The sequence below is a fragment of the Branchiostoma belcheri genome, unplaced genomic scaffold, assembly GCF_001625305.1.
Source record: "Branchiostoma belcheri isolate BF01 breed outbred unplaced genomic scaffold, Haploidv18h27 scaffold142, whole genome shotgun sequence".
Lineage (NCBI taxonomy): Eukaryota > Metazoa > Chordata > Leptocardii > Amphioxiformes > Branchiostomatidae > Branchiostoma > Branchiostoma belcheri.
The window spans coordinates 176,830-189,012 of record NW_017802847.1 but is presented as its reverse complement, the minus strand read 5'-3'; positions in this window follow the sequence as shown (position 1 = coordinate 189,012).

Genomic DNA, 12,183 nt, shown 5'->3' with positions numbered 1-12,183 from the left:
ACAATAAAGATTGAAAAAATAAATAAATAAATGAATTAATTTTGTCATTGGGTATTTGGTGTTACACAACAGAGTTGCCAGTGATGATTCCTGCCTAAAACCATGTTTAAGTCAGTAGTAACAGGCTAAGACTGATGATACTTTTGGTGGCTGTATAACCTAAAACTATGAGATGTATCGTTGAGGTAAAAACGATAACGTAAGTCTATTACTATTAGCTCGAAGATTGGCAAACGATAGAAAGCGAACAGCTAGGTGTTGACCGCCATAATGGCGTCCTAGATTTGAATTTTCAAGGGACCATAACTAATTCGTGCGTGTTTTTTGATGGCTTCACCACTATGTGCCACTATGTGGTGAAGTCATATTGTTTTTCCTTACGTTTCTTCTCCTCCTCCTCCTTCTTCTCCTGCCATTTCTTTAAATTGATCCAATTCCTTCATTTTGGGGCCAAATAACATGAAATTTGACATGATGGTAGAGTGGGCAAATACCCCCAGACATTTTTTTTCATTTTTGTGATACAGGCTTTTAGAATGGTTTTATTTGAGCTTTTTGGCTGTGTTATAGAAAATGTACTACAGCAGTGTGTTACCATATTTGGGCATGAGTCATCAGAATGGCATGCAGAGCAAGCAACCAATAGGCATGCAGCTCTCCTCTATTCTTCTTGCTGATTGGCTGTTGGGATTTGATTGGGATAACTCAATTAACACCTGTACAAAGCCATGCCATATTGACAGTATGAACTGCATTCAAGTGTTTTGGTAGGTATGTGAAGCTTTCCTGCTCCAGCATTGGAATGCGGGGCATAAACGCTTCTTTTTATCTTTAAAATCAACAGTTTGCATTATGCGATTAAAAATCCTAACCAATAATGTAGGGGATAGCTATCCAACTGTTGTCACTTAATACTATAGTTATATCAATGTAAAGAATTGTTTTCCCTTGTATTTCTCATTCTTTCCCTGCCATGTCGTGCACGTGAAATGTGGTGAAGCCATGCTGAATTTGCTCCAAAGCAAATGTCGGCCTTTCTACTTAGTTTTTACTTATGACATTTATCGGTGCATTCCTTGTATTCTTCTGGTTTTCTCTTCTACACACTTTATGGCGGTTATTTGAAAGAGGATCTCTTGTTGCCCGGAAACGATTCACTGAAATGCAAAAAAAAACAAGGGTGAGGCAATAAAAATCATTGCCAAGGCGACGACTGAATGATATATATTATTTCATGTGGTGGAGCTAGTAATCTACATTACAATTATCAGAAAAACATATTTCCCTATGCTATAAAGACATGCACGTAGTGAAATTTACAGGCTGGGTGGAGGAGGTGTGGGGCAATATACCAAATACACGTATAGGAGGAATCAGCCGTTCTTCCCCAGCAATATAGATTTTATGATGACATACTTACTTACTTTACTTTGGTCGAGTTCCCGCTAGAACCAAACTGAAAACCATCCTCCACTTCACTCTATCCTCCACCAGAGACTGGATTTTATGTCTGGTCTGAAGTTGTTACTCCTTTGACTTTTTTTACCTTTTGTGGGTTCCAAAAGGACGGATAATTTCTTTTCTCTCTGTGACCTGTTTGAATATGGTCTTTGGCCAAAGACAGCTGTGCTCTCTGTCCATGGTGTGGGGAGAAGACTGATGGCCAGTAATTTAATCATGCCAGGCAGCTGGATGGGTGGCAAGTGGGCACCCTGTGTAAGTTACCTGCTTGATCCAAAAACCACATGGCCGAAGGTTTCCTCCAAACCAATTCCCTGGGGAACGCATTCGTGCAATTTTTGAAATTCTTTCAAAGCGATCGTAGTACTTACACAAATGCCTCCGCCCCAAAGGCGTCGCCAAAAAGTTTCATCTGCCTCCATGTTCGTGTACCAACGACGTCACGTGAATCACTAGTCTTGAATCAATGATCTCCCTTTCCTGTTCTTGTTTAAGCTTCGGTCACAACCCGCCGTACGTGCTTCTGCGTGCTGTCTACGTGCAAAAACGTGGGCAAACGTAGGGCATCCGTGCGTGGTGAGTACCGCCTCCGTACGGAATCCTACGGATTTGGGAGCACGCAGACACGCCGTAGAACTTTAAGTGCATGTAATCCTTTTTCTGCGTGCGGTCTACGGATTCACCACCCGTGCGTGCGAGTACGGGCGACGCGCGTGCCCCGTACGTACCGTACGAAAGACGCACGTGTGAGTACGGCCTCCTTACGGTAAAGTTGCAATCGCACACGCACAGAGATCGTACGTTGTAAGCCCGTACAACTCACTTACCACTTGCGCAACGTACGATGCACGCAACCGCACACGGCCAGACGTGGCGTGCAGACCACACTCTTACACCTTGCGAAACTGTGCGAGTGACGTGCGAGTGACGTGCGTCGATGCCACTCCTTCCCCACGTTTTCAGAAAAAACGTAGCAGACGTAGCCTCCCAAAAAACGTACGGACAAAAAGCACCTACGGCGGGTTGTGACCGAGGCTTAAGGTTGGAATGGTGGTTTTGCCAACTACAAACCATTTGTAAAACGGGGGTTCCCCCGGGATAGTGTGTGTAGGCTTGATGTTACAACTTACAAATATGGCATATAACAGCCTTCATGCTGGTATGGACAGCGTAAACTCCAAGATGGCAACTGGTCATTTGAAACGCAGAGATCTTTCAGATTTTATTCAGTCTCACTAGACGTTTCTTAACATTATGACTTCTGATGTGTATCTATAGGGTGTTTTCAAATGACGTCATGTTGTCCGTCGCCATATTGGTGCCCCTATTTGCGTTTCAGTGAATAATGACTCAAGTGTAGAGATTTTATGATCATCTGATCATGACCTTCGAAAATAGACACTATTACATTTCTACAGCAAGGAGGAGAATACCAGAAGAATGGATATGAGTATGGATAATGGCTTTGTGTTTGTTGATACTTGCATATGTTTGTTTTGTCCAGTTAGTACTGTAGCTGTACGTTTTGCCATATTGTTTTGTTTCTTGTATTATTTGTATGTTTTTTATGCGTTCTATGTCTCAGTGCTAACCACTGAGTGGGCCACCCTGGCTAAAGAAAACAGAATTAAAAAAACAAAAAACACTGTGTGCGCTTTGCGGACTCCAACATGGCAACCAACACCACCTACCATATGGAAATCAAGTGAAAACGAACTGTTTACAATCAGCAAAGCAAACTCTGAAATAAGTTATAGTCACGTGACTTGAAACAGAAACAGAATGCTCTGACCCGACAGAAATGATTTGTTTGTGTCGGAATGAAATTTTTCTTTTGCAAACACATTACAAAAATATTCTTTTGCAAATACATTATTACCAACTCTTTCGTCTGTGTGAAATGTAATTTTCAAGGGGCCAAGAAAACGTGCTTTGTGGATTCTTATCATTGCGAAAGTCAGTTTAACACATGTCTCAAACCGTATTATCAGTCTGTTCTGAAGCTAATCGCTCCCCCCTCCCCCATCTCTAGCACAATGAGACATATGAGCGATATTGTCTGACCCTGACCGCTCTAACCTTCTCTAACAAAGCCAGTCTGACCCTCTGTAGTCCACACACAAAACACTCCGATCTCTTCCACTGCTTCTGATCTATCGGATCTAGAGTATTACTCTCACACAAGCCATGGCGAGATTGAAAAACGACCAAACGCCCGAGAGAAAAACCTTTGTATCAAAGGAGGATCCCTCTCCTTTAATGGAAGCTCGCTAAAAACCAAGGAAGAAGAAGGAAAAGATGAAAACACAGATCCTATTACTTTTAGAGCCCAGGGAACACACAACGCCCCCCTCCCCACCTTTCATCTTGTGTTTGCTCGCTCTCTGTGGAAAACGCCGGATATGAGAACGTAACTGTTACTGAATTGCTGATTATTTTCTTGTGGTTAGACGGGGGCTTCCGTCTGGGGGTGTCTTCCACTACCAGACTCCCGCTAAGGGACTAAACAGGTGCATGTTTTCTTTCCGCCAAACGGAAATGAACCTGTCATACAAATTTTGCAATTTCTTGGGTGGTGATATCTCGCGGTACGTATCTGTAATCTTTAATTGACAGGAAATGAAGAACGGGTTTTTGATATAGTTTTGATAAGAGTTTAGTTAGTAGGTCTATATCTATGACACCTTGCGAGGTCTGCTAGAACAACTATGAAAGAGGTGCTAGTGTCACGGAAATGAAAAGAAACCTACAGTGGGCCTCACTGGAAGACAGAAGAAAAATGTCCAGACTCAGTATACATGATGTACAAAATGACTAATAAACTGGTGGACGTGCCAACTACTAAGTACCTAATACGAGTACCAGCCCAGAAGAGAACAAGAAATAGCCATGCCTTCAAGTACCAGAGTTATCAACCAAGGATTGAGGTCTTCAAGAATTCATTCTTTCCTAGAACTATCGCAGAGTTGAACTCGCTGTCACCAAGTACAGTAGGGGCACTGTCATTAGATAGCTTTAAACGATATCTAGAGCTAGAAGTTCAAGGGTTAGGTCTAACAAGTCGATCGGTGTAATATAGCCAGCTGCAGCCGCGCCGCGTGCCTGCGAAGCTGGTGTTACGCCGAAAGGCGGTTATACCGGCTATACAGATACAGAGAACTTATCTCATATTGTAAACTTTATTGACACAAAATGCAGTGACTCTCGTAAGGTCTTCTATAACTATAGATACACAAAAGTAGATACAATGATTGTAACATAATAGTATTTACAATGTATATTATGTTACGATTTGGGATTTTAACTGTCCCTTGTACTAAAGTTTCTTATATCTTTCTGTATCTTATATCTTCCTATATACTGTATCTAAACTTCACTCCATGTACTTATTTGTATGAAGTTACTTCTTTCTATGTTACAATGATAACTCCACACGTACAACACAAGAATTCTGTTACTCAAGCAACTGGATAGATTTCGAAAACTGCCAGACGTTTTAAGTAGCATCCACTACTTTTCGTCAGTGACTTACGTTTCAAGTGGTGGACGAAACGTCCGTCAGTTTTCAAAACCTATCCAATTGCTTGAGTACCGATTTATTTTCTTGTGTCTCTCATTACCTGATGTCTAACCTTCATCTCCGTATCCACACGTACAAGTTTGCTTCAGTAGATCTCTGTACAGCGTTTCCTGATCACATTTTAAGAAGGTCCTGAGGGTCAAACCGCTAACACGGCCCGCACCATCCCCGAGTCAGTACCGCCGCCTTACCCCTTATTAAGCCGTGACCCCTGCACCTGTTCCCCGCTCCGGGCCCGGCCGGGAGATGCCTGACCTCTGTCCGCGGACATTACCATCAGCACAGCAGATCAATTTCACGGTAGATCTAACGTGAGTGTGTTCTCAAACACCTGCAGCAAGATTCGCACAGCTTTCAGGTTTGGATCAGAAACTGGAATCAGAAGTTATAAGCCACGGTCACAACCCGCCGCACGTGCTTCTGCGTGCTGTCTACGTGCAAAAACGTGGGCAAACGTAGGGCATCCGTGCGTGGTGAGTACCGCCTCCGTACGGAATCCTACGGATTTTGGAGCACGCAGACACGCCGTAGAACTTTAAGTGCATTTAAAACTTTTTCTACGTGCGGTCTGCGGATTCACCACCCATACGTGCGAGTGCGTGCGACGCGCGTGCCCCGTACGTGCCGTACGGAAGAAGGGCGTTTGAGTACGGCCTCCTTACGGTAAAGTTGCAATCACACAGAGATCGTACGTTGTAAGCACGTACAACTCACTTACCACTTGCGCAACGTACGATGCACGCAACCGCTCACGGCCAGACGTAACGTGCAGACCCCACTCTTACACCTTGCGCAACCGTGCGAGTGACGTGCGAGTGACGTGCGTCGACGCCACTCCTTCCCCACGTTTTCAGAAAAAACGTAGCAGACGTAGCCTCCCAAAAAACGTACGGACAAAAAGCACGTACGGCGGGTAGTGACCGAGGCTTTACTGATGTACTCTAGAAGGTGGTCCAAACGTTATGTGTTATCATCATCATCATCATCATTTTGTCAGACAAAATTGTAGCTTTCTATGATACACGGAATGTTTTGTTGGTATGTTAATTGATTAATCGATTGGTTGATTGATTGATAGGTTATATTATTATTAAGTTGTTTGCTTATCGCCCGTTCCACTCCTGCGCTGACCGTTGAGCGACCATAAAACTCTCATGAGTAGAAGTTCAAAAGATTTTCATCCATAAAGACGTGTGTTTTGTCAGTTTGGTGTGTTCTATCGTGTTTCCAATCACACTTTTACTTCATTGATCATATTCAATTCATAAAGTCATGGTTCGTACAAATTCAATTTTGATCGCCCAAATGATGGTGGTGGAAAGGGGCCTTAAGCCTTGTTCATGTGAAGTCACCCAAACCGCGATTCGGGTAACTCGCATTCTTCACATCTGGTCCACGTGCCATACATTCCTTTGAAACCGTGTCCGATCACAATTCGCCTGAGCTACATTTATTGTTGTTTGATCAAAAGACGCAAGGTAGCGTGTTATTAATGTCAGAGGTCAACGACATGCTTGCTGATACCCCCTCCCAGCGTATCTCGGCCGAATGCCGACGTGGTCCCGCCAGAGGCGGTGAAGCTCGCCCTAGAACGGACACATTATTTGTGCTGCTCTTTAAGTTGCTGCCACGTAAAAGTTGGTATTGCATATCAATAAAGAAATATCACCCCGTAATCCATGACCAGGCGAAGTCACATTGAAATCACATTGCGTTCAGACGCAAATCGCGATGCGGGAAAACCGATTCGAAACCACCTCTAGAAGTGGTTTGGGATCGAGGCGCTTTCAATGTGATTTGGAGCGTTCAGATGGAGCCACTTGAAACCGGGTTCGGGGTAAACCACATGTAAAGCGCCTTCACTGACTTCACATGAACACGGCCTTTGATAAGACTTCAATAACTTCGGGCAGAGTTTCCTTATGATATCTGTCTCTATAAATATCATACACGTGCAAATAGCCAGGTGCGTATGGCTGCTAAATACATAACAGTTTTAAAAGTGCGAACACCTGACAACTCTTTCTGAAGAGCTGTCAGCACCAAGAATCTATCCTTCATCTGTGCGTGTTTCGTTTGATCCGAAATAATGTTTTAAATTTCAGACAAAGCCAACATAAGTCCATGCCAGCCGTTCTTGTCGTGTGTTACTACTCTTTCAGCAGAGGCTGTTTCAGCTTTTTTTTGACGTATTGTAATCAGACTTTCTCTTCTTTTGTTTTGGAAGCTTTTTTTTCACCAGCCAAACGGGTGGCAAAATGGTACTAGTAACTGCCTGGCAAATGGACACAGCCTGGCCAATTTGATACTGTCTTACATCCACCATAAGGTCTTGTTGGAGATGACTGTTTTACCTGTACGCGAGACAAAATATGCACGGCGTTACCCCGCGCGCTGAGCTGACAGCCCGCCGGCTGCAGGAAACGCAGTCGGCGGTACATCTTCGGAGACGATCGCACCCGCTCGTCTTCAACAAGGATCCTCGCGTCGCGTCAATTAATCCTGAAACTTAGGGATCGTGCAACAGGTTCGAGCACCATCCAAACAGCACGCCATTTGTCTGGGCTGTCTGTTATCGTACACTTCGATATATCGTGACGAGAAAACGTCCCCTGCTATCGTGGATGTATCGTCATATCATGGCGTGTTTGTGCTTACTATTTGTGTTGAAAGATTTGGATTTTGTCTAGAGAAGCGAAGAAAGTTTCACGGACGGTCCCCTTTCGCAGCTTACAGAACACAGCGACTGTGATGACTCACACAAAATGGAAGGCGTCAGGACGCTGATACCGTCTCATGTTGAACAAATGGACCGATTTTGCCGCGCTTTTCCCTCAGGAGTTTCCCGCGCTCGCGCTAGCCTACCCCGCCGACGTGCGGACCTCAAGAGCAAAATACCCGGTGAAGAGATCTTTGGCCAGGGTATTAATGTATTGTGACAATAGTATCTCCGTATTCAGACTATTACATGCTTGATAGGGCCGACCTACGCCATAATTAAATGGTGGATCGAAGGTCGCAGCCGGGGTCACGGTCGGAACAGGTATTCTGTACTGCGGGCTCGCTGAGCGGGGAAATAAAGGGCGGATATTGCGTTATTTGTTAACACGTAGTGTGGACAGGTGTGTGGTTTATCGACTCACGGCTCCCGGCGGCGCACACAGCCCCGGCCCCGCCAAACAGGCTTCACAAAGAGCGGTAAGATATCGATTCTTGTCCCGCAGGAGCGGACGATTTCATCAGGCCGATAATGGAGTTTCAATGTTGAATGGGTCCCACTGCCTTCTCTACTGTTGCTCATGTATGAAATATTAAATAGACTGGACGAGTTTCAGCTCGTGAAAAGGCTTGGAGTGAGAGAGAAAGAGACCGCGGGAGGTCGGCGGTGTGGAGAGAGATCGCAGCACACAGTAGCAATTAGACCAAGAAAGGGCCGATCACGCGAAGCGGCGTGATGCCGGAATATTATGTTTGCGGCGGTCGCTAACGACCTCAGGGTCGTAACAGGATCGTAGATTTGTCAACCTGTAGGGTCTGGAAGCTTCTTGTCTTTCGGACACGGCAGGGGTAGAGTTTCAGGACGCAAGCCGGATGGGATCACGTCCGTAAAAACCCGGCTCGTCCCGGGCGGGGGGAATGTGGCAGGCGGGACGCCGTCACCTCGGGGTCACAACTTACAAAAATCATCACCTACAGAATCAATCAAGCGCTGTCATTTCTCTAAAATACTTATTGTGATGCCGATCATTATCTGTGGGTGCCCCGCTCATTACGAGTGGAGCTCCCACAATGCGCACCGTGCGCCGCACAATGTGTCTGTCACGTCTCGCCTGGGGCGATCCACGCAAATGAACCCACCCCGCCAGGCAACTACCCACCGGCCGCCCTGCCTCTACCTTGTCGCGCATTGTCTGGACACAATGACCATTAAGTGTGTGAATAACCTGCCACAATCCCCTCCCTTGTTTTCACACCTCCTCTTAGCTGGGTGGTCGGCAATTTTATCCACTTCCAGACACGTCAACTACATTTATACCCGACAACTTAACACCCAAGACAGAGACGTGACAGAGACGATGTCCGCCCTTTTCCTCTCTGTTTCTTAACGCCCTTAAGAGCATGATACCACATTAAAAGGCCGCAAAGGTTACTGAGGAAGTTCCTAGTGTGTCACTCTGCAGACCAGTACGTGTGTGTCTTCTGTGTGATGTGATCTTATCTCACATACGAATAGATCACAAGCTTTGATAACAGTCAGAACAAATAGGCTTGGTGTTTTCCCTTTTTTTTGTGAACAAGCAATCATGTGCGCTACTTTTTAATTCCAGCTAGTCCTCCCTTACACCACTTCGGCTCTACAAATGTACTTCAGTTTCGTGCTACAGGGAGGAAGTGACAGAAATTCGCTAAAATGGACATCAAACTGATACCAGCTGTGGGCATATCCGTAACTTTAAGCGATTTTAGTAACATCTCTTTAGTGTATCAAACTACAAAAAAATGGAGCTCGTTTTGCACACATACGGGCGCCGGTATTGTGAGTTCCCACTCACACACCCCCAACCGCGAAGAGAGCAGACTCAATCGAATACAAAATAGATTTTAATAGTCGCTAATGTGGCAAAAAATAACTAATAGTGCATATACCTGCGAGATTTGGTTATTGATTGTGAACTCGCCGTGTGTACATGGCAGGGGACACATTAACGGTGTAAAATACGCCACTCTCCTCCTTTTTTAATTGCTTGGGTGCTCGTTTGATATAGAGGGTGTTTTTTCCATGTCTCTGTTTCATAAATGTTACCGACTGTCCAATATATCACTACAAGATTACATGAAAGCTTTGGACCATACACTACTAAATTCAGCGATCACGCAATAAAGATAAGATATCAACCCGCTACTTAAATATCAATCCAGGGGGATTCATTCTGTAATCTATTTACCCCTCAGCAATGCTTGGAGGATCACTATTCATATTCATATTTATGTCATAATCTTAAAAATCGGAGATTGTGCATAACCTGAGTGCACACACACGCCAAAAGGCCTGGGGCGATCGTTACGTTTCAGACCACCACTGTCGGAAATGGTATCATCACGTCAGACTTTGCGGTTTTACACTCCAAAGGTAAACAAGAGTTCCGAGATCTCATACCTCCATGAAATATGGGCTTGCTTTGTCCTCATTAATTATGCAAATACCTCCACATTAACATAATATATGCATAGCGATGCATACCTTTAAGTTACACATGTTACGAGGTATAAAATTCCCATCATTCACCAATAAGGATTCACAGAATTTTCACGTTAATTATGCAAATGAGGTCATCATTTGCATAATTAATATCTGTTGATGTCCCGCCTGCCACAGATTAATTAGATTACATGTATAGCAGTACCATTATATGAAACACTGTAATTATAAAATTTCCTCATTAATTATGGAAATTAAGTCCTCATTTGCATAATTTGCATTTAATCATGTACAACTGTCTCTCAGGTACCTACACACCAAAAATGATGAAAATACGTTGTTCCAATCTGGACTTATTGGCTTTTAAAGTTTTTACCAGAAACTAACCTGCAGTTCCAGAACAAGCTGCTAGGGGGACCAAACTTACGCCACTTATTTCTGACAGGATAAGCTATCTGTCACCAAAAAATCAAGACCATAGCTTGTTCAGGACAAAAGATACAAAAACCGGAAGTTCTGCTGCAGTACCAAGGTCATCCACCAGGAGGCCCATACTTGACCTTGACCTTTGTCTTTCCAAGTCTAACCATCATACCAAATATCATCACAATCCATAAAGGCGTTCTGAAGTTATGCTGACTACAAAGTTGCGGAAACACAGACAGACACACACACAGACATACATACAGACAGACACGCCAAAAACAATACCTCCATTTTTCATGGAGGTAAAAATCCCACCCACAAATGTCTATTGTTCTATTGACAACCGTTTGTACACCCAGGTATTCTGAGAAATTGATCTCGTCAAACTTTTTGCACCTGTACATAAAGTAGCAATTTTGTATTTCTAACTTTAAAATGTTAAAACTGTTTTGCCAATGTAGCAATTCTATCACCCTTTTGTGATTCGTGTTTTCAACGTCGACGAAATATATGTTCAAACACACTTTGTCATTCTGAGAGTTAATATATTGCAATAGATAGCGAATGTTAGTATTCAATTTTGACTTGGTTACTCAATTTCTTTTAAATTATTCGAGTTAAAATTAATTCAATCATTAAATGAGAATTATAATGAAAATGACGATAGATACAGCTAATATTGCAAAGCAACTTGAGCAAAATGGACACCAATACCACCAGGAATTACTAACTAAAATCTTGGTACAAGAATTGATACCTATAATCTTCATATTTCACTTGAATTTTCTTTTCAACTTTGACAACTGCATTATTCGAAAGAGCTAACTTGTTAATCTATACAAATACTATGTAGTTGGCGAAATGCAAGCTTAAAGTCATATGTTTTTTTGTGATACAATCTATAATATAATTCAATTCTGATTCTTATTTATGATAGATCAGTGTTGTTGTAAAATCTTACGGGGCTTGAAGAGAAATTATGTATTCCTGTGTCTATTCTCTAAGTTTGAAAGTGTATACAGTTGAGGAAAGTAAAATACGTACAAATAATTCTACCTGATTTAGTTGCCTTTACCCTTACAAATTGATAAAGTACTTGGAGCCAGTGTTCAAGATCCCCTTTCTAAAGTAGTATTTATTTAGGGATTTTGGGCTAAACTTTCCCAAAATTCACATTAACCAAACACTAAACGTAGGCTCAGTCAGGAAAGCTCACGTTGCTTAACCTCCAAAAGTGGCGAAACACGGGCCCAATTTATTTTTACACTAGGAGAGCTGAGAAATCTTTCCATTAAAAAGAAGTCTAGACTTCTTGATCAACTTAAGGCTGAGGTAGAAGCCCGACAAGTCTTGGTCGGCGCCTTTCCGGGAGCCCGCTGCCGCCTAGTCGAGAGCCGTGCGACGCTGGGCAAGGAAGCGTTAAATGGCATTATGTTTATCGAAGTCTGCCATGCCATTTTCCGAGGAGACATATGTATTTAATATAAGGCTTGGCATCGCCGTGTGAAGGCGTGTG